Source organism: Lissotriton helveticus, chromosome 12 (genome assembly GCF_964261635.1).
Source record: "Lissotriton helveticus chromosome 12, aLisHel1.1, whole genome shotgun sequence".
NCBI lineage: Eukaryota > Metazoa > Chordata > Amphibia > Caudata > Salamandridae > Lissotriton > Lissotriton helveticus.
In genome coordinates this window covers 137516477-137543349 of record NC_136073.1, presented here as the reverse complement: position 1 = coordinate 137543349, position 26873 = coordinate 137516477, and the positions used below count along the sequence as shown (strand labels likewise).

At 43.5% G+C, this 26873-nt stretch overlaps 13 non-coding genes across 13 annotated transcripts; all 13 read right to left on the bottom strand.

The window, feature by feature from the left end:
* Positions 1-11642: 11642 nt before the first annotated feature.
* Positions 11643-11716, bottom strand: TRNAT-AGU (transfer RNA threonine (anticodon AGU)). The gene has a single exon. It is a non-coding gene; the product is annotated as a tRNA-Thr (tRNA).
* A 671-nt stretch (positions 11717-12387) lies between these two features.
* On the bottom strand, positions 12388-12461 carry TRNAI-AAU (transfer RNA isoleucine (anticodon AAU)). The gene has a single exon. It is a non-coding gene; the product is annotated as a tRNA-Ile (tRNA).
* A 1284-nt stretch (positions 12462-13745) lies between these two features.
* Positions 13746-13819, bottom strand: TRNAT-AGU (transfer RNA threonine (anticodon AGU)). Its single transcript has one exon. It is a non-coding gene; the product is annotated as a tRNA-Thr (tRNA).
* A 2028-nt stretch (positions 13820-15847) lies between these two features.
* Positions 15848-15921, bottom strand: TRNAT-UGU (transfer RNA threonine (anticodon UGU)). Its single transcript has one exon. It is a non-coding gene; the product is annotated as a tRNA-Thr (tRNA).
* A 2029-nt stretch (positions 15922-17950) lies between these two features.
* On the bottom strand, positions 17951-18024 carry TRNAT-AGU (transfer RNA threonine (anticodon AGU)). The gene has a single exon. It is a non-coding gene; the product is annotated as a tRNA-Thr (tRNA).
* A 671-nt stretch (positions 18025-18695) lies between these two features.
* TRNAI-AAU (transfer RNA isoleucine (anticodon AAU)) lies at positions 18696-18769 on the bottom strand. Its single transcript has one exon. It is a non-coding gene; the product is annotated as a tRNA-Ile (tRNA).
* Positions 18770-20053: 1284 nt separating this feature from the next.
* On the bottom strand, positions 20054-20127 carry TRNAT-UGU (transfer RNA threonine (anticodon UGU)). Its single transcript has one exon. It is a non-coding gene; the product is annotated as a tRNA-Thr (tRNA).
* A 671-nt stretch (positions 20128-20798) lies between these two features.
* Positions 20799-20872, bottom strand: TRNAI-AAU (transfer RNA isoleucine (anticodon AAU)). Its single transcript has one exon. It is a non-coding gene; the product is annotated as a tRNA-Ile (tRNA).
* Positions 20873-22156: 1284 nt separating this feature from the next.
* Positions 22157-22230, bottom strand: TRNAT-AGU (transfer RNA threonine (anticodon AGU)). The gene has a single exon. It is a non-coding gene; the product is annotated as a tRNA-Thr (tRNA).
* A 671-nt stretch (positions 22231-22901) lies between these two features.
* Positions 22902-22975, bottom strand: TRNAI-AAU (transfer RNA isoleucine (anticodon AAU)). The gene has a single exon. It is a non-coding gene; the product is annotated as a tRNA-Ile (tRNA).
* A 1284-nt stretch (positions 22976-24259) lies between these two features.
* Positions 24260-24333, bottom strand: TRNAT-AGU (transfer RNA threonine (anticodon AGU)). The gene has a single exon. It is a non-coding gene; the product is annotated as a tRNA-Thr (tRNA).
* A 671-nt stretch (positions 24334-25004) lies between these two features.
* TRNAI-AAU (transfer RNA isoleucine (anticodon AAU)) lies at positions 25005-25078 on the bottom strand. The gene has a single exon. It is a non-coding gene; the product is annotated as a tRNA-Ile (tRNA).
* A 1284-nt stretch (positions 25079-26362) lies between these two features.
* On the bottom strand, positions 26363-26436 carry TRNAT-AGU (transfer RNA threonine (anticodon AGU)). The gene has a single exon. It is a non-coding gene; the product is annotated as a tRNA-Thr (tRNA).
* Between the last annotated feature and the right edge of the window lie 437 nt (positions 26437-26873).

The following is a 26873-nucleotide window of genomic DNA, read 5'->3' as shown; positions in this document are numbered from 1 at the left end:
GTCATCCCTTCTCCCAGTGATGTCACCCTTTAGATTGTCCTGTAACGAGGATTCCTCCCCAATGTTCCTTGCCTGGCAGTTGCTACTGCTGTGTCTTCCCTTCAAGCTGGACGGCTCTCTTCTCCTGAATAAATCCTAAACCATTACCTTCTGCCTCCGCCTCATCTTTACAAAGAGGTAGCACAAATGCCACAAATCGCAGGGCCACATTGTATACAGAGGCAGCAACTGAATGTGATCGCTACTGCAATACCTAGAAAGGACAATACTTTCCATCCCCAGGCGGAAATCATATTCCAGAACCAACCGGACCATGTCCAGGTGTCTGGATCTTGGTGTAACATATGGGCAATTTTATGGAGTCTGGTTATAGCTGAATAAACAGATGGCGCGTTATTAGGAATGAAAATGCAGCAACTAGATCCGATGACTCTACATGCCCCGCCCCTATCGGCCAGTATGACGTCAAGGACGAGACGATTCGGGAGCACGACAATTCTCATAAAGGATTGCTCTTCGGTTAAGTTACCTAGAGCAGAAGTAGTCTCAATCACTACTGCTTCAAGGGTTCTGGTTAATCTACGTATCAGTTTACTATTCACGACAGTACCTAAATAGGGAAAGACACCTTTATTGATATCTATGTATTGTTCTAGAGCAGTTTCAGTATAATCGACAATCGGGAGGTTTCTCTTGTGTCTAGTATGTACTAGGTGGGAATTCCTATGATAGTCAGGTGGGGCTAGAAAAACTGGTGGCAGTAGGAAGGCAATGTAACAGGTACCCTCCCAATCGAGGGGCAGACGAACATATGCGGTCTGACCACAAACAAAATAAGAATGACGTGAAGCTTTAAAAATAGATTTCCTACTGTCACTATACTTGACAATAGTAGTACAATCACTATGTCCTACATGTACGGAACCATTCTTTCAGACACATAATTCGCCTTTGACTGGTAGTACTGAAATAGCAGGTAAGTCTGGAGTAGTATCAGACTGAACATTCAGGACCATGAAATTCGAAGAATAATTACCTAAGTTATAAACTTCATTTTCTAGATCTAACCCTGTTCTGTGGGGGAGACCTTGCTTGTCTGGAAAACATGTACTGTTAAGAAAAGACATATCTGTTGAGGATGACGTTAACGTGGACCATGCTCCACATGAACCATTATGTGAAAATGGATAAGGAAAGAGTGGCAGAACTCCCTTCGGTGTCTGGAAAGGGGGGAGTCGACCACACACCCAACAATTTGTGGCATTGCTGGTCTGGTGTGAATAATGTAACATACGGATAAAGGAATTATTACGCATAGCAAGACGATATGAGAGTTCATGAGGAGGCAGATCACTAAACGTGTGTTCTACTGTAACATTAGAAGACTTATTTACATGAGAAACTGGAAAATACAAATAAAAAGCATAACTGGTGCAGGTAGTCATAAGGCTGAAAAACAATATGAAACTTAGAAAAACGATACATCGGATTGAGTTTTGACTAACTCTCTCACTATGGGGGTCTATTTTATACATGTCAGAAACCGGTCTAACCATTTCACCTAGGGGAGGACTTAGACAATCAAACTGGCTGACTTATTTTACTAGACCTTAGTTTTTGCTTATACTCCTGTTGCGGAGTTTTCTCTAACAGGGAGGGTTCAATATCATTGTCTTTTGCGGGACAGTCCTTAAGAATAGTACTTTGGCAGTCCTTTAAATTCTCACAAATGTTCTTTAAAACAGGCTTCAATCCATAAAATTTCTTCACATGTGACAGGTGGACCCAGCCCTTCCTGCCTTCCAGCTTGACGGCAGTACGGGTGGCCAGGAGGACCTGTTTGGGTTCTTTCCAGCGAGGCTCCAGCGGACTTGAACGATCAAAGTTCCTGACAAGAACCAAACATCCAGGAACGATGTCATGCGGTGCCACCTCGGTATTGTCTGGAAATGCGGCGGCAACCTGTGAACGACAAGAGTGTAGGGCAGACATCAAGGAAGCTAGGTAATCTGTCAGCATATTACTTGAAACATCGGTAATACTTCGGGGTCTAGGTGTACCCCACATGTTAGGGGGGCGGCCGAATACGACCTCGTACGGGGACAGACCTGATCTGGAATGTGCGACCATGCGCATATAAAACAAAGCGACTGGCAGAGCTACTATCCAGTCTACACCTTTCTCTTTACATACTTTGGCGATGCGGATTTTCAGGGTCTGGTTATGTCTCTCTACGAGACCGGCTGCTTCTGGATGGCGTACACAATGGAACTTCCACTGGTACCCTAACAACAGGGAAACATGTTTCATCAACTCAGATGAGAATGGCTGGCCGTTATCAGAATATACGACTCTAGGGAGTCCATAACGGGGGAAGAATTCACGAACCAACTGCTTGGCAGTGGTCGTGGCTGTGTAATCTGGAACTGGATATGCTTCTGTCCACCTGGACAAAGCGCATACAACTACAAGGACATACTTGAAACCTCGACATCGCTCCATCTGAATATAATCCATTTGGAGGACTTCAAAAGGGTGGTCAGGGGGCTGGAATCCACCTTGTTCCACCGGGACACTTTTACCTGGATTAAACTGGCAACATATCATACAGGTACGGACTTTCTGCTTGGCTGCAGCTCGTAAATGCTTGTTGAACCAAATGTTCTGGATACTGTCTAACATAGCTTTTTCTCTTAAATGTGCTGGACTATGTGCGGTATTGATAATGACTTGAACCATAGAGTCGGGGAGAAACCATGTGGCTTTTCCCTTCGTTACCCATCCCTGATCTTTCTGGACCCCTCCTTGTTCGGACCATTTCTTGATTTCATCGGGAGTAGCATGTAACTGGATATCTATGACATCTTGAGTAGGGTCCTTAACTGTCATGCATGTAGTCGGATCTGGAGTATGTGTCTGTGTCGGATTAACTGGAATGTCTGGAGTCTGTGCTGTAAGCTTGGCTGTGCGATCTGCCAGATCATTACCTTGGGAAATGATGTCAGTAACTTTCGTATGTGCTTTGCACTTCATGATAGCAATAGATGTCGGTAAATGTATGGCATCTAACAGAGCTTGAATAAGGAGACCATGCTGAATCTTGGTTCCATGAGAAGTCATGAAACCTCTCTCCTGCCAGAGCACTCCGAAGTCGTGTACAACTCCAAATGCGTAACGTGAATCTGTGTAAACATTAACTTTCAGGTTCTTGGCGTGTATGCAGGCTTGTGTCAGAGCAACTAGCTCTGCTGCTTGAGCAGACAGGGTGTCAATACGGTGTGTTTCTATAACGTCAGTGTCAGTAGTCACTGCATACGCGGCTACTAGTTCTCCTGTACTTGTTCTCATACATGAACCATCCACATAAAGTGTCAGGTCGGGATCTGGTAATGGAATATCTGTCAGATCTTGTCTTGGCTTAGTCATAGTGTTAACTACTTCCACACAGTCGTGTGTGGCAGGATTCGAAGTAACTGACGGTAACAGTGTAGCAGGATTTAGAACGTTGCAGCGTCTGATTTCTATGTGTGGCTGGAACAGTGTCAATTCATAACCTGTTAAACGTGCAATTGTCAAGTGCTGAGTCTGTGTTCGGTTTAAAAGAACTTCCACGGAGTGTGGAACTTGTACTGTCAGGGAGTGTCCTAATACTATGGAATCACTTTGTCTGATAGCTAGTGCTGTGGCTGCAACTGACTTGAGGCACGCAGGCAAAGCCTGGGCTACAGGATCTAATGTGCTCGAAAAATAAGCACAAGGCTTGTATTGTCCTGCTTGATCTTGTGTGAGAACAGATAATGCTGTACCTTCGCGTTCTGTGACGAAAAGTGTAAAAGGCTTACTGTAGTTCGGTGTAGCTAGAACTGGAGCTTGGCATAAGGCTTTCTTTAACTCATTGAAACTAAGTGTATGTTCAGATGTCCAAGGGAGGACAGTCGATACGGCTGCCTCCTGTGTCGTTAACTGTATCAGTGGTTTAGCTAGAAATGCATACCTAGGAATCCATTGTCTACAGTAAGAAGTAAGGCCGATAAAAGCACGTACCTCCTTCTGTGTCTTGGGCTGAGGAAGACTCGCTATTAACTGGATACGGTCTGGTGTCAACTGCCTACCCCACTTGGACAGTAAGTGGCCTAAGTAGATCACTTGCTGGACACAGAATTGAAGCTTCGAAGGGGACACCTTGTGCCCCATCTCGGCAAGGAAATACAAGACTGTAAGTGATGCTCGCTCGCAAGCACGTTCAGAACGGGCTGTGATCAGTAGATCATCGACATACTGGAGCAGGGCAGTGTCAGTTGGCATGGGAATGTTGTCTAGTTGTATTTTAAGTGCTTGACTGTAAATACTAGGACTTTCTGTGAAACCTTGAGGAGCTCGTGTGAACATATAGCTCCTTCCATTTAAACAAAATCCGAAAAGAAACTGGCTGTCTGGATGAATGGGGACACTGAAAAATGCGTTCTTGAGGTCTATGACTGTGAAGAATGTTGCTTCGGAATCAATGGCTGTCAATAGGGAAGAGATATCTGGAACAACTGGGTACTGGGGAATAATACATTTATTGAGTTCTCGAAGATCAATCACTAATCGATATACTGGGGGTGCATTTGGATCAGTATGTTTCATGACTGGAATGATCGGAGAATTACATACATTGGAGTCAGTTTCTACAACTACTCCTTGAGCGATGAGCTCGTCAATAATTTTGGATAAGGCTGCTACAGCCTCAGGTGGTAATCTGTACTGTCTGATTCGTGGTAACACTACACCTGGCTTGAGAGTCACACGATGGGGTGTGATTTGCATGAAGCCAACATCAGTTGGACCTTGTGCCCATAGATGCTGCGGAACATTAGACAATCTTGGATCAAAATCTCGTAATACATAGTGACCCTTGAAGTCACGTAGGAACAATCGTATTCCCTCTGGGGAGCAGCAAATAACTGCACCTAATTCTTTCAGTGTTTTAATACCTAACAGATTTTCTGGACATGACTTCGTAAGTAACAGATCAGTAGTGCGGGACAATGGACCTACTTCTAGAGTAACTGGCTTAGATATCTCATTTACAATAGGCTTTCCTGAAAATCCAAGGGAAACATTTCTAGAGCCTGAGAGCGGAGCCCCTGGAACTTCGGCGTGACTGATGGTGGTCCTACTTGCCCCTGTATCAATCAGAAACTTTCTGTCTTTCCCTAGTACTTGACTATGAACATAGGGACCTTCTTGATCTACAGGAATCTCGATGAGAGGCAAGCCTACCTCCCTCTCTAGGCTGTTTCATGAATATGGCTGATACTCTGGATACTCGGACTGTGCATACTGGTACATCTGCTGTGTAACATGCTGTGTTGCAGCAATAGGCTGCGGTGCTGGAACTGTCTGTTGTGCATTTTGTGGCTGAGGAATCTGTGAAACTTGTTCTTGTCTAGGCGGACGTGGTCTTTCTTTAGTTTTACCAGTAGCTATATTATGTTTCAGAACTGCACACTCGTTTATGAAATGACCTGGCTGTTTACAATAATTGCATGTCCCTTTAACGGGAGCTGCAGGATGACTGGCTTGATTCGTACCCCTCTTCTGACTGTCTTGAGGAATGGATTGTGCAACTAGTACTTTCATTTTCGTGTCTTTCATACGTTTCCTTTCATGATCTTGCTCTTCTCTGATTCTATTCTGGTGGTACTGGAGCATCTGTAACATCTGGGACGGGGTACTAGCTTGCCACGTACTTTCGACTTTCAAAACTCGATTCTTAACTTGTGGACTTGAATTCTCGACTAATTTAGTAACAAAAAGATGAGGGTACGACTCGCTACTCGTCTTCAAGCCACTGTTTATAATAAAACATTTTTCAAATCTAGAATAAAAATCACTAGTGTCTTCATCTTGTTTCTGTTTAAAGGCTGAGATTGCATCCCAGTCTTCCTTTTTAGTGGCTAACAATCTGGGCAAAACTTGTATTAACAATTCTGGTAATTCTTTACATTTCTCTCCAAGACCGGTACCTGGTACTCGTATCTTATCTTCAGCTTCTAGAACTGCCCAATCGATCTTTTTCTCTCCCACCTCCCATTCTTTTTCCTTGAGTTTTTCATATATGCCTGCGGGCAACAGGACTTTTAGCATTTTAATAATATCTGGATACGTGTATTCTCCCATACGGAGCATGTCTTTTAATTCTCGGTGGAACCCTGCTGGATCTTTGTCGTGACAGGGAATTAATTTCTTCATTTCTAAGAGTTCCATCTTTGTAATCGGAGTGTAAACAAATACTCTTTGCATTTCACCATCTGTTGTCCTGACTGGGTGTACTTCTCGTAACGGGTTCTGTCTGTCTATGTAAAACGGTTTACTTTCTGGAGGTGAGACATGAACAAAATGCGGGTTCAGAAACGTTCTATATTTGTGACGTTGTTCTAGAATGACACTAATTAAATCGGTACCTAAACCTTTCCATCTATACTGGAGTAACTCGTTCAGGACATCATGTAACGGACCTGGATCAGAATGTTGACCCTCATACAGAGTAATGAGGTGCTGGATCATATACATACCCACCAGTCGTTGCTCGGCTGGGGGCAATTTCAGAAACATTTGTGCCACTATTTCGTCTGGAAAAGTGGTAGAATCAGTAATCCATCGGACTGCTGATCTGGCTAGTTCTTGTTCATGCATAGTACTTAATTCACTATAACCGATTCGTGATTTCAGAATGTGATCGATAGCTTGAAATACTTGTTCTAGAGAACCTTGTTCTGGTGCTGGATGATGAAAAAACTGACTTGGGTTCTAGGCGTATATGGCGGTCTGGAGATCTAGATTTTCCTACATACGCTATTCTGGCGGGATTCTCGTCCTCTACCTCTTCTGTAGAAGAGTCATTCTCTTTCTCGCTTACTTGTGCTGCTTTACGTTGTTCGTGTAACTTTATTATTTCCTTACGAATTCTCTTGTACATACTCTCTATACTACTGATAGTTCTGTGCTTACCCTCGGCTATATTATCACTCCACCTTGTCAGGATTCTCATTTCGGCCGGATCTTTGGTCGGATAATCTTGTTCCCTTATTAAACAATTAATCAGAAACTTTAATATCATGAGCTGGATCTCAGCTTTCCTTTGAGACATGGCTTCGCCAATACTTTCTGGATCATCCCCTGTACCGATGAAACGATATATTCTGTCTAGATCTTCTTTCATATCTGGTAGGGTGTCCAAATACCCGGTCACCCGTCTTACACGGATGGAATATATAACTGTACTATCATCACCTGCAACTGGATCATAGCGGCATTCAGTAAGAGCTCGTCGGATTTCTACAACGGACTTATATTTGGGCGTACGCTGTAACGCACATTCATGTAACTCGACTAACGTTAAACGTTGGTGTGGTGGCGGGGTACCAGGAGGACCTCCTCCTGCGGCCCCTAAACTGGAATCGTCGACTGATACTCTTCGTGCTGGCGCGGCGGGAAATTGTAATGTGGGCTGGACCGGGGGTACCGTAACAGGTACTCCGGTGACTGGAGGAGCAGGATTTACATTATTTACAGGAGTTGGCGGAACAGGATTTGCATATTCCGGGACTGTGTCGTCCAAATAGGACGAGATGAAAATATCAGCTGCGGTCGGTTTGTGACGTAGCTTGGTCGGAACTAAGGGTGGCGGAAAATTACTGGATGCCTCCGGGGTCGCTTTTGGCAAGCCCTCGGCAAGAAGAGGATACATACCCTTAATGAGGGCATTCCTCTGTCTGTCTGACTGTTCGGTTTTGACTCGTTCACCTATCTCGATTAATTCCCTTTCTTGGGCTCGTTCTATAGATTCTCTACTTAATTCTGACTTTCTGATTTCTTTTTCGGTTCTTTTATGAGATTCTTTGCGCCATAACTCGATGGCATCTTTCTGTGACTGTCTGGCTTTCTTTTTCCATAACGCTTCTTCTACTCGCATGATGCACCCGGCATCCCATGTACCCGATACGGGCCATCTATACTTTTCTTCTAACTGTTTGGTATACTCTACCCATAAATCTAGATATAATATGGCACTTATGCCATGCTTCTGATACATGAAATGACCTGGACTGTCCCTAGGCGGGACAGGAACTGCTTCTTCTAACAGACCTTTTCTAGTTCTTAACTGACGTAGTTTAGAAAACCACGGCATGACTGGACTGTAATCTAGACACAATACAATACACAATGAACACGATAATTACACCACTCTCATACCACGACATTAAAATACATGAAGAACATTTAAAATAATAGTTCGAACAGAATACTACCTGGAATACTGAAAACAGAATACATGGATTTTCTCGAGAACAGAACTGACTAGAACAGAAACTAGATGCACTGCTGAAACAGTACGAAACTTACCGGTCTCATAAAGAGACACGTCAGGACCCGCATCCACCGAAGTGGGCACTTCGTTTTGGGATCTGTGTACCACCAAACCCCTCGGACCAGAGACAATTAGATTGACCCTGTCTAGATACTACCCCAGCAACGGTACTCACCGGGCAGCAAGAACGGAAAGCCTCGGACTGGACTGGACTGCTTCGACGCCGGACGGACGAACTTCGGACTTCAGTTACGGGTGGGCCTCCGGATACCTCGGACCTTGGACTCTCGGCTTGGGCTCTGGTCGGGACTCGCCGCGTTCCTCCACCGCCTCATCTGGATGCTGGACCGCCACCTCCGTCTCCTCCGTGGGCCTGAGGGATACTTGAAGCAGAAATATCTGCACGTGCACGGTATGGTTCCGTCACGGCTGCAGAGGGTCAGGGGGCCGGCGTGGCTTCACCGGCGCGTGGGGAAAGGGCAAGTCCCTATTCGGGCGCCATTATGTGGTATATAAATAAATAATACCGGATCTAGGTTTTACTGGACATAGCAATAACAGATAGCTCAATAAATAAGAGTCAAGATTCGAGGTAGTAGGAGTTTGCAGGTTTAATACAGCATAAAGGACAGGAACAGGACAACCTGCACAGGAATAGGATGGCAGAGCCCGGCAGGGGGGACAGGAAATGACTGGCGTGGCCCGGCAGCTGCCGGGGCTGGATCTGGGATGAGCGCGCTAACTCTAATAACAATACACAAGCATATATACTAAAACAGTTGCAATTGCAATACATACAATAGGCGGAGCAGTGGGTGTGGTCAATAGCAGTCGCGAAAGATAAGGGTGAAAGTGGGTGTAACAGGAGGCGTGTACATAGACATGTGATGTAAACGTAACAGAATATGTCATAAAGGAGGCGGAAACATGGAGGGGGCTACCTGAGGAGCCGGGACCTCTAACCTAATGGTGCGCGCAAACTGACAATGACGTATCACTAGGAGAAGCTGGGGGCTATGAACTCTGTGCTAGGAGCAGAGACTGAAGTCTGGAGAGTCAGGGCAACATGTACCTACCACTATCTAGTATCTGATGTTTAGAGGACATGTTGATAGAAACTAAAAGTTATCAGGGTAAAGGCTAACAGACTCTAAGACTGGTGCATGCATTATTCTACATGTAGTGCGTGATGAAGAATATTAAATGACCATAAATACAGTATTTCTCTTGCATGGAGACGTAAAGGCTAGACTATGACGGAAACTATTGATGCGATTCAGTAGCTTAGGAATGCAGAGAAGGAGGGCTGGACTGATAACTAGAATCATAACATACTCTTGGCAGACTCGTAGGCAGAGCCAGGCTGAACCGGGCACTGCGAGGCATGAAAGTAAGTGAAGGGTCAGGAATACAGGTGGGAGCTGTATCGCTCCTCAGCGAGGATTCAGGAGACAGGAGCTGAATCTGGTGTCCAGGCCCTTTTGAGGCCTAGAAACGGGGACTTTACAATGAAATAACGTGCACACTGGGAAACGTGGCAACGTAGCTTTACATAGGCCTGATATTCGTAGCTTTCACGAGAACTGGAAACTGGCATACTAGAGATGGACACAACTGTAATTGCGTCTTTAATCGATCATGGGGAATACATATGCATATCAATCATGCACATACAACATAAGATGGGGGAACACGTAGGGACACAGAACATGGCGAAATTTACTTTTCCACAGTCCAGCCATAGGAGAGGGAGGCTGGGGGCTGTTAGACCACAGTGCCCTTTACATGGTACTAGCAACACTCACCCTTGCACAAACATCAGCCATCAGAGCCCAGTTAATGACCAGAATAAACAAACAACCTATACGTTGTTTTTAAACGTCTTGTACTGTAATGCATGACTTCTCTCTTTTAATTGTGAAAAATACTGGCCGGTACGGGGATCGAACCCACGACCTTGGCGTTATTAGCACCACGCTCTAACCAACTGAATTAACCAGCCAAGTCATTCATACAGAAAAGGTATTATTACACAAGGAAATGTTTTTGCATTCCTCAAAAACGATTTCTGCACAATTACACGGGCTACAACATGCAAGAGTACATTAAAAGTAAGCATTGCATGTATTAAAACACTCTGTCCCTTCTGCCCCACAGCTGTGGCATCATAATGAAATGACTTCTCATGATTAAAGCTGGCAATTTCACAAATCAAAGAAAACAAAGTGTTTGGGACAGGTGTTATTGAAAAAATAATAATACTCTGTATATTGCAAATAAAAAATATCTCCCAACTGCCATGACATTGCCACCCACAATGCCGTGACTTGGATTCGAACCGAGGTTGCTGCGGCCACAACGCAGAGTACTAACCACTATACGATCACGGCGAGCTACTTGGGCTACTCAGTCCCATGACGTATGTGACTTTTATAGTGCAAATCAGGTGACACTGTCAGTCATCAGAGTCTTATATGTTGTGTATGTGTTTTGAGGCAGATGCTGCACATTTCGCCTCTTTGACTGGGATGTTCACAAACCAACACAGACTGCCCTCCAGTCCTACTCTGCTAGGACCGCTCCCTCCTTTTTACACCTCAAGCGTTATGTTATTCAAACATTGGAAGAGTAGTATCAAACCTCTTGGTAAGCCATGAAGAACTGGACATGACGTTTCGTATGTGGTGTGATGCACATGACAATACTCCGTAGGAGTCTCCCAGGACAGACACAATATTTCAGAATAGGCCTCCAGAACCTCACGTGAAGTCTCCCTAAGAGAACACAATATCACTGATGTGGCCTCCAAAACTTGGCACAGTACTATGGATACAGCATTTTTAGCTCCACGCAGCACACAGTGTCATTTTCCAAGCTCTCACAATCCATCAGACTCTGCTGCCCTTGCGTTGCCTGTTCTTGAGGCACTGAAGCTTGAACCTCTTCTGCCTCTTCAGTAACAGTGTCAGTAATGCAATGGTACTCAGGTGCTGCGTGTGCTGCACCTGTTGTTTGAAGCTTGCATTACTGCTGCCTAGGTTGTACTTTGAAGCGAGCGAAGCTTAAAAACATCTTTTCACGTCACAAAACCAAACTGATTGGCTTTGAAAATTAAAGATACTGGTGACTGGTGGTACATTACAATGGCAGGTAAAAACCCGAAACATCTTTAGGTTTTAAGGAGGAGCATTGTATACATGAGGATAATTATGATAGGAGAAATTGTGTTTGCAGACAATGAGTCTTTAATCAAACAAAAAGTCTTGTATGAGGTTGTGTAAAAATAAGGCACTGCTGAGATTCGAACTCAGGATCTCCTGTTTACTAGACAGGCGCTGTAACAAACTAAGCCACAGCGCCTATTTCCACTCACATAGAACCATTGTACCTTCTGTGTCGGTATCACTGTGAGGCACTCCATACTTTTCTGTCTCTAAATTTTTATCCAGCTACTACCGACAAGAAAATGGAGAAAGAAAAACCTGAACAAGGTATGGAAAAATTACAAAGAGGGTCACGACAAACGTATATCATTAGGTGTACATATCTGTATTCATTTTGCAATATTTACACGGGAGGACGAGTGTGCTATACATACGTTAAACTAAACGAGAGTGTAACGATGTTAGAGATCACTAATACATAGCAGACAATTTAATGATGCCTACATAACCCATGTGCTCTTTCCTTCACCTCTCGTCACCTCTGGACACCCCAACGAGAAGCTGAGAAATCGTCACTTTTGGAGAGAAAGTGTCACCTTTAGTTGATGCGTCCCAGCTTTAAACAGGGCTTCAAAAAGTGCACTTTGAGAGACCTAAGGAGCGGGCTGGTCGTCCAGCCATAGGAGAGGGAGGCTGGGGGCTGTTTGACCAGAGTGCCCTTTACATGGTACTAGCAACACTCACCTTTGAACAAACATCAGCCATCAGAGCCCAGTTAATGACCAGAATAAACAAACAACCTATACGTTGTTTTTAAACGTATTGTACTGTAATGCATGACTTTTCTATTTTAATTGTGAAAAATAATGGCCAGTACGGGGATCGAACCCGCGACCTTGGTGTTATTAGCACCACGCTCTAACCAACTGAGCTAACCGGCCAAGTTATTCTTACAGAAAAGGTATTATTACACAAGGAAATGTTTTTGCATTCCTCAAAAACGATTTCCGCACAATTACACGGGCTACAACATGCAAGAGTACATTAAAAGTAAGCATTGCATGTATTAAAACACTCTGTCCCTTCTGCCCCACAGCTGTGGCATCATAATGAAATGACTTCTCATGATTAAAGCTTTCAATTTCACAAATCAAAGAAAACAAAGTGTTTGGGACAGGTGTTATTGAAAAAATAATAATACTCTGAATATTGCAAATAAAAAATATCTCCCAACTGCCATGACATTGCCACCCACAATGCCGTGACTTGGATTTGAACCGAGATTGCTGCGGCCACAACGCAGATTACTAACCACTATACGATCACGGCGAGCTACTTGGGCTACTCAGGGCCATGACGTATGTGACTTTTATAGTGCAAATCAGGTGACACTGTCAGTCATCAGAGTCTTACATGTTGTGTATGTGTTTTGAGGCAGATGCTGCACATTTCACCTCTTTGACTGGGATGTTTACAAACCAACACAGACTGCCCTCCAGTCCTACTCTGCAAGGACCGCTCCCTCCTTTTTACACCTCAAGCGTTATGTTATTCAAACATTGGAAGAGTAGTTTCAAACCTCTTGGTAAGCCTTGAAGAACTGGACATGATGTTTCGTATGTGGTGTGATGCACATGACAATACTCCGTAGGAGTCTCCCAGGACAGACACAATATTTCAGAATAGGCCTCCAGAACCTCACGTGAAGTCTCCCTAAGAGAACACAATATCACTGATGTGGCCTCCAAAACTTGGCGCAGTACTATGGATACAGCATTTTTAGCTCCACGCAGCACACAGTGTCATTTTCCAAGCTCTCACAATCCATCAGACTCTGCTGCCCTTGCGTTGCCTGTTCTTGAGGCACTGAAGCTTGAACCTCTTCTGCCTCTTCAGTAACAGTGTCAGTAATGCAATGGTACTCAGGTGCTGCCTGTGCTGCACCTGTTGTTTGAAGCTTGCAATACTGCTGCCTAGGTTGTACTTTGAAGAGAGCGAAGCTTAAAAACATCTTTTCACATCACAAAACCAAACTGATTGGCTTTGAAAATTAAAGATACTGGTGGCTGGTGGTACATTACAATCGCAAGTAAAAACCCGAAACATCTTTAGGTTTTAAGGAGGAGCATTGTGTACATGAGGATAATTATAATAGGAGAAATTGTGTTTGCAGACAATGAGTCTTTAATCAAACAAAAAGTCTTGTATGAGGTTGTGTAAAAATAAGGCACTGCTGAGATTCGAACTCAGGATCTCCTGTTTACTAGACAGGCACTTTAACCACCTAAGGCACAGCGCCTAATTCCACTCACTTAGAACCATTGTACCTTCTGGGTCGGTATCACTGTGAGGCACTCCATACTTTTCTGTCTCTAAATTTTTATCCAGCTACTACCGACAAGAAAATGGAGAAAGAAAAACCTTAACATGGTATGGAAAAATTACAAAGAGGGTCACGACAAACGTATATCATTAGGTGTACATATCTGTATTCATTTTGCAATATTTACACGGGTGGACGAGGGTGCTATACATACGTTAAACTGAACGAGAGTGTAACGATGTTAAAGATCACTAATACATAGCAGACAATTTAATGATGCCTACATAACCCATGTGCTCTTTCCTTCACCTCTCGTCACCTCTGGACACCCCAATGAGAAGCCGAGAAATCGTCACTTTTGGAGAGAAAGTGTCACCTTTAGTTGATGCGTCCCAGCTTCAAACAGGGCTTCAAAAAGTGCACTTTGAGAGACCCAAGGAGCGGGCTGGTCGTCCAGCCATAGGAGAGGGAGGCTGGGGGCTGTTAGACCACAGTGCCCTTTACATGGTACTAGCAACACTCACCCTTGCACAAACATCAGCCATCAGAGCCCAGTTAATGACCAGAATAAACAAACAACCTATACGTTGTTTTTAAACGTCTTGTACTGTAATGCATGACTTCTCTCTTTTAATTGTGAAAAATACTGGCCGGTACGGGGATCGAAGCCGCGACCTTGGCGTTATTAGCACCATGCTCTAACCAACTGAATTAACCAGCCAAGTCATTCATACAGAAAAGGTATTATTACACAAGGAAATGTTTTTGCATTCCTCAAAAACGATTTCTGCACAATTACACGGGCTACAACATGCAAGAGTACATTAAAAGTAAGCATTGCATGTATTAAAACACTCTGTCCCTTCTGCCCCACAGCTGTGGCATCATAATGAAATGACTTCTCATGATTAAAGCTGGCAATTTCACAAATCAAAGAAAACAAAGTGTTTGGGACAGGTGTTATTGAAAAAATAATAATACTCTGTATATTGCAAATAAAAAATATCTCCCAACTGCCATGACATTGCCACCTACAATGCCGTGACTTGGATTCGAACCGAGGTTGCTGCGGCCACAACGCAGAGTACTAACCACTATACGATCACGGCGAGCTACTTGGGCTACTCAGTCCCATGACGTATGTGACTTTTATAGTGCAAATCAGGTGACACTGTCAGTCATCAGAGTCTTATATGTTGTGTATGTGTTTTGAGGCAGATGCTGCACATTTCGCCTCTTTGACTGGGATGTTCACAAACCAACACAGACTGCCCTCCAGTCCTACTCTGCTAGGACCGCTCCCTCCTTTTTACACCTCAAGCGTTATGTTATTCAAACATTGGAAGAGTAGTATCAAACCTCTTGGTAAGCCATGAAGAACTGGACATGACGTTTCGTATGTGGTGTGATGCACATGACAATACTCCGTAGGAGTCTCCCAGGACAGACACAATATTTCAGAATAGGCCTCCAGAACCTCACGTGAAGTCTCCCTAAGAGAACACAATATCACTGATGTGGCCTCCAAAACTTGGCACAGTACTATGGATACAGCATTTTTAGCTCCACGCAGCACACAGTGTCATTTTCCAAGCTCTCACAATCCATCAGACTCTGCTGCCCTTGCGTTGCCTGTTCTTGAGGCACTGAAGCTTGAACCTCTTCTGCCTCTTCAGTAACAGTGTCAGTAATGCAATGGTACTCAGGTGCTGCCTGTGCTGCACCTGTTGTTTGAAGCTTGCATTACTGCTGCCTAGGTTGTACTTTGAAGCGAGCGAAGCTTAAAAACATCTTTTCACGTCACAAAACCAAACTGATTGGTTTGAAAATTAAAGATACTGGTGGCTGGTGGTACATTACAATGGCAGGTAAAAACCCGAAACATCTTTAGGTTTTAAGGAGGAGCATTGTATACATGAGGATAATTATGATAGGAGAAATTGTGTTTGCAGACAATGAGTCTTTAATCAAACAAAAAGTCTTGTATGAGGTTGTGTAAAAATAAGGCACTGCTGAGATTCGAACTCAGGATCTCCTGTTTACAAGACAGGCGCTGTAACAAACTAAGCCACAGCGCCTATTTCCACTCACATAGAACCATTGTACCTTCTGTGTCGGTATCACTGTGAGGCACTCCATACTTTTCTGTCTCTAAATTTTTATCCAGCTACTACCGACAAGAAAATGGAGAAAGAAAAACCTGAACATGGTATGGAAAAATTACAAAGAGGGTCACGACAAACGTATATCATTAGGTGTACATATCTGTATTCATTTTGCAATATTTACACGGGAGGACGAGTGTGCTATACATACGTTAAACTAAACGAGAGTGTAACGATGTTAGAGATCACTAATACATAGCAGACAATTTAATGATGCCTACATAACCCATGTGCTCTTTCCTTCACCTCTCGTCACCTCTGGACACCCCAACGAGAAGCTGAGATATCGTCACTTTTGGAGAGAAAGTGTCACCTTTAGTTGATGCGTCCCAGCTTTAAACAGGGCTTCAAAAAGTGCACTTTGAGAGACCTAAGGAGCGGGCTGGTCGTCCAGCCATAGGAGAGGGAGGCTGGGGGCTGTTTGACCAGAGTGCCCTTTACATGGTACTAGCAACACTCACCTTTGAACAAACATCAGCCATCAGAGCCCAGTTAATGACCAGAATAAACAAACAACCTATACGTTGTTTTTAAACGTATTGTACTGTAATGCATGACTTTTCTATTTTAATTGTGAAAAATACTGGCCAGTACTGGGATCGAACCCGCGACCTTGGCGTTATTAGCACCACGCTCTAACCAACTGAGCTAACCGGCCAAGTTATTCTTACAGAAAAGGTATTATTACACAAGGAAATGTTTTTGCAATCCTCAAAAACGATTTCCGCACAATTACACGGGCTACAACATGCAAGAGTACATTAAAAGTAAGCATTGCATGTATTAAAACACTCTGTCCCTTCTGCCCCACAGCTGTGGCATCATAATGAAATGACTTCTCATGATTAAAACTTTCAATTTCACAAATCAAAGAAAACAAAGTGTTTGGGACAGGTGTTATTGAAAAAATAATAATACTCTGTATATTGCAAATAAAAAATATCTCCAAACTGCCATGACATTGCCACCCACAATGCCGTGACTTGGATTCGAACCGAGGTTGCTGCGGCCACAACGCAGAGTATTAACCACTATACGATCACGGCGAGCTACTTGGGCTACTCAGGCCCATGACGTATGTGACTTTTATAGTGCAAATCAGGTGACACTGTCAGTCATCAGAGTCTTATATGTTGTGTATGTGTTTTGAGGCAGATGCTGCACATTTCACCTCTTTGACTGGGATGTTCACAAACCAACACAGACTGCCCTCCAGTCCTACTCTGCAAGGACCGCTCCCTCCTTTTTACACCTCAAGCGTTATGTTATTCAAACATTGGAAGAGTAGTTTCAAACCTCTTGGTAAGCCTTGAAGAACTGGACATGATGTTTCGTATGTGGTGTGATGCACATGACAATACTCCGTAGGAGTCTCCCAGGACAGACACAATATTTCAGAATAGGCCTCCAGAACCTCACGTGAAGTCTCCCTAAGAGAACACAATATCACTGATGTGGCCTCCAAAACTTGGCGCAGTACTATGGATACAGCATTTTTAGCTCCACGCAGCACACAGTGTCATTTTCCAAGCTCTCACAATCCATCAGACTCTGCTGCCCTTGCGTTGCCTGTTCTTGAGGCACTGAAGCTTGAACCTCTTCTGCCTCTTCAGTAACAGTGTCAGTAATGCAATGGTACTCAGGTGCTGCCTGTGCTGCACCTGTTGTTTGAAGCTTGCAATACTGCTGCCTAGGTTGTACTTTGAAGAGAGCGAAGCTTAAAAACATCTTTTCACGTCACAAAACCAAACTGATTGGCTTTGAAAATTAAAGATACTGGTGGCTGGTGGTACATTCCAATCGCAAGTAAAAACCCGAAACATCTTTAGGTTTTAAGGAGGAGCATTGTGTACATGAGGATAATTATAATAGGAGAAATTGTGTTTGCAGACAATGAGTCTTTAATCAAACAAAAAGTCTTGTATGAGGTTGTGTAAAAACAAGGCACTGCTGAGATTCGAACTCAGGATCTCCTGTTTACTAGACAGGCGCTTTAACCACCTAAGCCACAGCGCCTATTTCCACTCACTTAGAACCATTGTACCTTCTGGGTCGGTATCACTGTGAGGCACTCCATACTTTTCTGTCTCTAAATTTTTATCCAGCTACTACCGACAAGAAAATGGAGAAAGAAAAACCTTAACATGGTATGGAAAAATTACAAAGAGGGTCACGACAAACGTATATCATTAGGTGTACATATCTGTATTCATTTTGCAATATTTACACGGGTGGACGAGGGTGCTATACATACGTTAAACTGAACGAGAGTGTAACGATGTTAAAGATCACTAATACATAGCAGACAATTTAATGATGCCTACATAACCCATGTGCTCTTTCCTTCACCTCTCGTCACCTCTGGACACCCCAACGAGAAGCTGAGAAATCGTCACTTTTGGAGAGAAAGTGTCACCTTTAGTTGATGCGTCCCAGCTTCAAACAAGGCTTCAAAAAGTGCACTTTGAGAGACCCAAAGAGCGGGCTGGTCGTCCAGCCATAGGAGAGGGAGGCTGGGGGCTGTTAGACCACAGTGCCCTTTACATGGTACTAGCAACACTCACCCTTGCACAAACATCAGCCATCAGAGCCCAGTTAATGACCAGAATAAACAAACAACCTATACGTTGTTTTTAAACGTCTTGTACTGTAATGCATGACTTCTCTCTTTTAATTGTGAAAAATACTGGCCGGTACGGGGTTCGAACCCGCGACCTTGACGTTATTAGCACCACGCTCTAACCAACTGAGCTAACCAGCCAAGTCATTCACACAGAAAAGGTATTATTACACAAGGAAATGTTTTTGCATTCCTCAAAAACGATTTCTGCACAATTACACGGGCTACAACATGCAAGAGTACATTAAAAGTAAGCATTGCATGTATTAAAACACTCTGTCCCTTCTGCCCCACAGCTGTGGCATCATAATGAAATGACTTCTCATGATTAAAGCTGGCAATTTCACAAATCAAAGAAAACAAAGTGTTTGGGACAGGTGTTATTGAAAAAATAATAATACTCTGTATATTGCAAATAAAAAATATGTCCCAACTGCCATGACATTGCCACCCACAATGCCGTGACTTGGATTCGAACCGAGGTTGCTGCGGCCACAACGCAGAGTACTAACCACTATACGATCACGGCGAGCTACTTGGGCTACTCAGTCCCATGACGTATGTGACTTTTATAGTGCAAATCAGGTGACACTGTCAGTCATCAGAGTCTTATATGTTGTGTATGTGTTTTGAGGCAGATGCTGCACATTTCGTCTCTTTGACTGGGATGTTCACAAACCAACACAGACTGCCCTCCAGTCCTACTCTGCTAGGACCGCTCCCTCCTTTTTACACCTCAAGCGTTATGTTATTCAAACATTGGAAGAGTAGTATCAAACCTCTTGGTAAGCCATGAAGAACTGGACATGACGTTTTGTATGTGGTGTGATGCACATGACAATACTCCGCAGGAGTCTCCCAGGACAGACACAATATTTCAGAATAGGCCTCCAGAACCTCACGTGAAGTCTCCCTAAGAGAACACAATATCACTGATGTGGCCTCCAAAACTTGGCACAGTACTATGGATACAGCATTTTTAGCTCCACGCAGCACACAGTGTCATTTTCCAAGCTCTCACAATCCATCAGACTCTGCTGCCATTGCGTTGCCTGTTCTTGAGGCACTGAAGCTTGAACCTCTTCTGCCTCTTCAGTAACAGTGTCAGTAATGCAATGGTACTCAGGTGCTGCCTGTGCTGCACCTGTTGTTTGAAGCTTGCATTACTGCTGCCTAGGTTGTACTTTGAAGCGAGCGAAGCTTAAAAACATCTTTTCACGTCACAAAACCAAACTGATTGGCTTTGAAAATTAAAGATACTGGTGGCTGGTGGTACATTACAATGGCAGGTAAAAACCCGAAACATCTTTAGGTTTTAAGGAGGAGCTGTGTATACATGAGGATAATTATGATAGGAGAAATTGTGTTTGCAGACAATGAGTCTTTAATCAAACAAAAAGTCTTGTATGAGGTTGTGTAAAAATAAGGCACTGCTGAGATTCAAACTCAGGATCTCCTGTTTACAAGACAGGCGCTGTAACAAACTAAGCCACAGCGCCTATTTCCACTCACATAGAACCATTGTACCTTCTGTGTCGGTATCACTGTGAGGCACTCCATACTTTTCTGTCTCTAAATTTGTATCCAGCTACTACCGACAAGAAAATGGAGAAAGAAAAACCTGAACATGGTATGGAAAAATTACAAAGAGGGTCACGACAAACGTATATCATTAGGTGTACATATCTGTATTCATTTTGCAATATTTACACGGGAGGACGAGTGTGCTATACATACGTTAAACTAAACGAGAGTGTAACGATGTTAGAGATCACTAATACATAGCAGACAATTTAATGATGCCTACATAACCCATGTGCTCTTTCCTTCACCTCTCGTCACCTCTGGACACCCCAACGAGAAGCTGAGAAATCGTCACTTTTGGAGAGAAAGTGTCACCTTTAGTTGATGCGTCCCAGCTTTAAACAGGGCTTCAAAAAGCGCACTTTGAGAGACCTATGGAGCGGGCTGGTCGTCCAGCCATAGGAGAGGGAGGCTGGGGGCTGTTTGACCAGAGTGCCCTTTACATGGTACTAGCAACACTCACCTTTGAACAAACATCAGCCATCAGAGCCCAGTTAATGACCAGAATAAACAAACAACCTATACGTTTTTTTTAAACGTCTTGTACTGTAATGCACGACTTTTCTATTTTAATTGTGAAAAATACTGGCCAGTACGGGGATCGAACCCGCGACCTTGGCGTTATTAGCACCACGCTCTAACCAACTGAGCTAACCGGCCAAGTTATTCTTACAGAAAAGGTATTATTACACAAGGAAATGTTTTTGCATTCCTCAAAAACGATTTCCGCACAATTACACGGGCTACAACATGCAAGAGTACATTAAAAGTAAGCATTGCATGTATTAAAACACTCTGTCCCTTCTGCCCCACAGCTGTGGCATCATAATGAAATGACTTCTCATGATTAAAGCTTTCAATTTCACAAATCAAAGAAAACAAAGTGTTTGGGACAGGTGTTATTGAAAAAATAATAATACTCTGTATATTGCAAATAAAAAATATCTCCCAACTGCCATGACATTGCCACCCACAATGCCGTGACTTGGATTCGAACCGAGGTTGCTGCGGCCACAACGCAGAGTACTAACCACTATACGATCACGGCGAGCTACTTGGGCTACTCAGGCCCATGACGTATGTGACTTTTATAGTGCAAATCAGGTGACACTGTCAGTCATCAGAGTCTTATATGTTGTGTATGTGTTTTGAGGCAGATGCTGCACATTTCACCTCTTTGACTGGGATGTTCACAAACCAACACAGACTGCCCTCCAGTCCTACTCTGCAAGGACCGCTGCCTCCTTTTTACACCTCAAGCGTTATGTTATTCAAACATTGGAAGAGTAGTTTCAAACCTCTTGGTAAGCCATGAAGAACTGGACATGATGTTTCGTATGTGGTGTGATGCACATGACAATACTCCGTAGGAGTCTCCCAGGACAGACACAATATTTCAGAATAGGCCTCCAGAACCTCACGTGAAGTCTCCCTAAGAGAACACAATATCACTGATGTGGCCTCCAAAACTTGGCACAGTACTATCGATGCAGCATTTTTAGCTCCACGCAGCACACAGTGTCATTTTCCAAGCTCTCACAATCCATCAGACTCTGCTGCCCTTGCGTTGCCTGTTCTTGAGGCACTGAAGCTTGAACCTCTTCTGCCTCTTCAGTAACAGTGTCAGTAATGCAATGGTACTCAGGTGCTGCCTGTGCTGCACCTGTTGTTTGAAGCTTGCAATACTGCTGCCTAGGTTGTACTTTGAAGAGAGCGAAGCTTAAAAACATCTTTTCACGTCACAAAACCAAACTGATTGGCTTTGAAAATTAAAGATACTGGTGGCTGGTGGTACATTACAATCGCAAGTAAAAACCCGAAACATCTTTAGGTTTTAAGGAGGAGCATTGTATACATGAGGATAATTATGATAGGAGAAATTGTGTTTGCAGACAATGAGTCTTTAATCAAACAAAAAGTCTTGTATGAGGTTGTGTAAAAACAAGGCACTGCTGAGATTCGAACTCAGGATCTCCTGTTTACTAGACAGGCGCTTTAACCACCTAAGCCACAGCGCCTATTTCCACTCACTTAGAACCATTGTACCTTCTGGGTCGGTATCACTGTGAGGCACTCCATACTTTTCTGTCTCTAAATTTTTATCCAGCTACTACCGAGAAGAAAATGGAGAAAGAAAAACCTTAACATGGTATGGAAAAATTACAAAGAGGGTCACGACAAACGTATATCATTAGGTGTACATATCTGTATTCATTTTGCAATATTTACACGGGTGGACGAGGGTGCTATACATACGTTAAACTGAACGAGAGTGTAACGATGTTAAAGATCACTAATACATAGCAGACAATTTAATGATGCCTACATAACCCATGTGCTCTTTCCTTCACCTCTCGTCACCTCTGGACACCCCAACGAGAAGCCGAGAAATCGTCACTTTTGGAGAGAAAGTGTCACCTTTAGTTGATGCGTCCCAGCTTCAAACAAGGCTTCAAAAAGTGCACTTTGAGAGACCCAAGGAGCGGGCTGGTCGTCCAGCCATAGGAGAGGGAGGCTGGGGGCTGTTAGACCACAGTGCCCTTTACATGGTACTAGCAACACTCACCCTTGCACAAACATCAGCCATCAGAGCCCAGTTAATGACCAGAATAAACAAACAACCTATACGTTGTTTTTAAACGTCTTGTACTGTAATGCATGACTTCTCTCTTTTAATTGTGAAAAATACTGGCCGGTACGGGGATCGAACCCGAGACCTTGGCGTTATTAGCACCATGCTCTAACCAACTGAGCTAACCAGCCAAGTCATTCATACAGAAAAGGTATTATTACACAAGGAAATGTTTTTGCATTCCTCAAAAACGATTTCTGCACAATTACACGGGCTACAACATGCAAGAGTACATTAAAAGTAAGCATTGCATGTATTAAAACACTCTGTCCTTTCTGCCCCACAGCTGTGGCATCATAATGAAATTACTTCTCATGATTAAAGCTGGCAATTTCACAAATCAAAGAAAACAAAGTGTTTGGGACAGGTGTTATTGAAAAAATAATAATACTCTGTATATTGCAAATAAAAAATATCTCCCAACTGCCATGACATTGCCACCCACAATGCCGTGACTTGGATTCGAACCGAGGTTGCTGCGGCCACAACGCAGAGTACTAACCACTATACGATCACGGCGAGCTACTTGGGCTACTCAGTCCCATTACGTATGTGACTTTTATAGTGCAAATCAGGTGACACTGTCAGTCATCAGAGTCTTATATGTTGTGTATGTGTTTTGAGGCAGATGCTGCACATTTCGCCTCTTTGACTGGGATGTTCACAAACCAACGCAGACTGCCCTCCAGTCCTACTCTGCTAGGACCGCTCCCTCCTTTTTACACCTCAAGCGTTATGTTATTCAAACATTGGAAGAGTAGTATCAAACCTCTTGGTAAGCCATGAAGAACTGGACATGACGTTTTGTATGTGGTGTGATGCACATGACAATACTCCGCAGGAGTCTCCCAGGACAGACACAATATTTCAAAATAGGCCTCCAGAACCTCACGTGAAGTCTCCCTAAGAGAACACAATATCACTGATGTGGCCTCCAAAACTTGGCGCAGTACTATGGATACAGCATTTTTAGCTCCACGCAGCACGCAGTGTCATTTTCCAAGCTCTCACAATCCATCAGACTCTGCTGCCCTTGCGTTGCCTGTTCTTGAGGCACTGAAGCTTGAACCTCTTCTGCCTCTTCAGTAACAGTGTCAGTAATGCAATGGTACTCAGGTGCTGCCTGTGCTGCACCTGTTGTTTGAAGCTTGCATCACTGCTGCCTAGGTTGTACTTTGAAGCGAGCGAAGCTTAAAAACATCTTTTCACGTCACAAAACCAAACTTATTGGCTTTGAAAATTAAAGATACTGGTGGCTGGTGGTACATTACAATGGCAGGTAAAAACCCGAAACATCTTTAGGTTTTAAGGAGGAGCATTGTGTACATGAGGATAATTATAATAGGAGAAACTGTGTTTGCAGACAATGAGTCTTTAATCAAACAAAAAGTCTTGTATGAGGTTGTGTAAAAACAAGGCACTGCTGAGATTCGAACTCAGGATCTCCTGTTTACTAGACAGGCGCTTTAACCACCTAAGCCACAGCGCCTATTTCCACTCACTTAGAACCATTGTACCTTCTGGGTCGGTATCACTGTGAGGCACTCCATACTTTTCTGTCTCTAAATTTTTATCCAGCTACTACCGACAAGAAAATGGAGAAAGAAAAACCTTAACATGGTATGGAAAAATTACAAAGAGGGTCACGACAAACGTATATCATTAGGTGTACATATCTGTATTCATTTTGCAATATTTACACGGGTGGACGAGGGTGCTATACATACGTTAAACTGAACGAGAGTGTAACGATGTTAAAGATCACTAATACATAGCAGACAATTTAATGATGCCTACATAACCCATGTGCTCTTTCCTTCACCTCTCGTCACCTCTGGACACCCCAACGAGAAGCCGAGAAATCGTCACTTTTGGAGAGAAAGTGTCACCTTTAGTTGATGCGTCCCAGCTTCAAACAAGGCTTCAAAAAGTGCACTTTGAGAGACCCAAGGAGCGGGCTGGTCGTCCAGCCATAGGAGAGGGAGGCTGGGGGCTGTTAGACCACAGTGCCCTTTACATGGTACTAGCAACACTCACCCTTGCACAAACATCAGCCATCAGAGCCCAGTTAATGACCAGAATAAACAAACAACCTATACGTTGTTTTTAAACGTCTTGTACTGTAATGCATGACTTCTCTCTTTTAATTGTGAAAAATACTGGCCGGTACGGGGATCGAACCCGAGACCTTGGCGTTATTAGCACCATGCTCTAACCAACTGAGCTAACCAGCCAAGTCATTCATACAGAAAAGGTATTATTACACAAGGAAATGTTTTTGCATTCCTCAAAAACGATTTCTGCACAATTACACGGGCTACAACATGCAAGAGTACATTAAAAGTAAGCATTGCATGTATTAAAACACTCTGTCCCTTCTGCCCCACAGCTGTGGCATCATAATGAAATTACTTCTCATGATTAAAGCTGGCAATTTCACAAATCAAAGAAAACAAAGTGTTTGGGACAGGTGTTATTGAAAAAATAATAATACTCTGTATATTGCAAATAAAAAATATCTCCCAACTGCCATGACATTGCCACCCACAATGCCGTGACTTGGATTCGAACCGAGGTTGCTGCGGCCACAACGCAGAGTACTAACCACTATACGATCACGGCGAGCTACTTGGGCTACTCAGTCCCATGACGTATGTGACTTTTATAGTGCAAATCAGGTGACACTGTCAGTCATCAGAGTCTTATATGTTGTGTATGTGTTTTGAGGCAGATGCTGCACATTTCGCCTCTTTGACTGGGATGTTCACAAACCAACGCAGACTGCCCTCCAGTCCTACTCTGCTAGGACCGCTCCCTCCTTTTTACACCTCAAGCGTTATGTTATTCAAACATTGGAAGAGTAGTATCAAACCTCTTGGTAAGCCATGAAGAACTGGACATGACGTTTTGTATGTGGTGTGATGCACATGACAATACTCCGCAGGAGTCTCCCAGGACAGACACAATATTTCAAAATAGGCCTCCAGAACCTCACGTGAAGTCTCCCTAAGAGAACACAATATCACTGATGTGGCCTCCAAAACTTGGCGCAGTACTATGGATACAGCATTTTTAGCTCCACGCAGCACGCAGTGTCATTTTCCAAGCTCTCACAATCCATCAGACTCTGCTGCCCTTGCGTTGCCTGTTCTTGAGGCACTGAAGCTTGAACCTCTTCTGCCTCTTCAGTAACAGTGTCAGTAATGCAATGGTACTCAGGTGCTGCCTGTGCTGCACCTGTTGTTTGAAGCTTGCATCACTGCTGCCTAGGTTGTACTTTGAAGCGAGCGAAGCTTAAAAACATCTTTTCACGTCACAAAACCAAACTTATTGGCTTTGAAAATTAAAGATACTGGTGGCTGGTGGTACATTACAATGGCAGGTAAAAACCCGAAACATCTTTAGGTTTTAAGGAGGAGCATTGTGTACATGAGGATAATTATAATAGGAGAAACTGTGTTTGCAGACAATGAGTCTTTAATCAAACAAAAAGTCTTGTATGAGGTTGTGTAAAAACAAGGCACTGCTGAGATTCGAACTCAGGATCTCCTGTTTACTAGACAGGCGCTTTAACCAACTAAGCCACAGAGCCTATTTTCACTCACTTAGAACCATTGTACCTTCTGTGTCGGTATCACTGTGAGGCACTCCATACTTTTCTGTCTCTAAATTTGTATCCAGCTACTACCGACAAGAAAATGGAGAAAGAAAAACCTGAACATAGTATGGAAAAATTACAAAGAGGGTCACGACAAACGTATATCATTAGGTGTACATATCTGTATTCATTTTGCAATATTTACACGGGTGGACGAGGGTGCTATACATACGTTAAACTGAACGAGAGTGTAACGATGTTAAAGATCACTAATACATAGCAGACAATTTAATGATGCCTACATAACCCATGTGCTCTTTCCTTCACCTCTCGTCACCTCTGGACACCCCAACGAGAAGCCGAGAAATCGTCACTTTTGGAGAGAAAGTGTCACCTTTAGTTGATGCGTCCCAGCTTCAAACAAGGCTTCA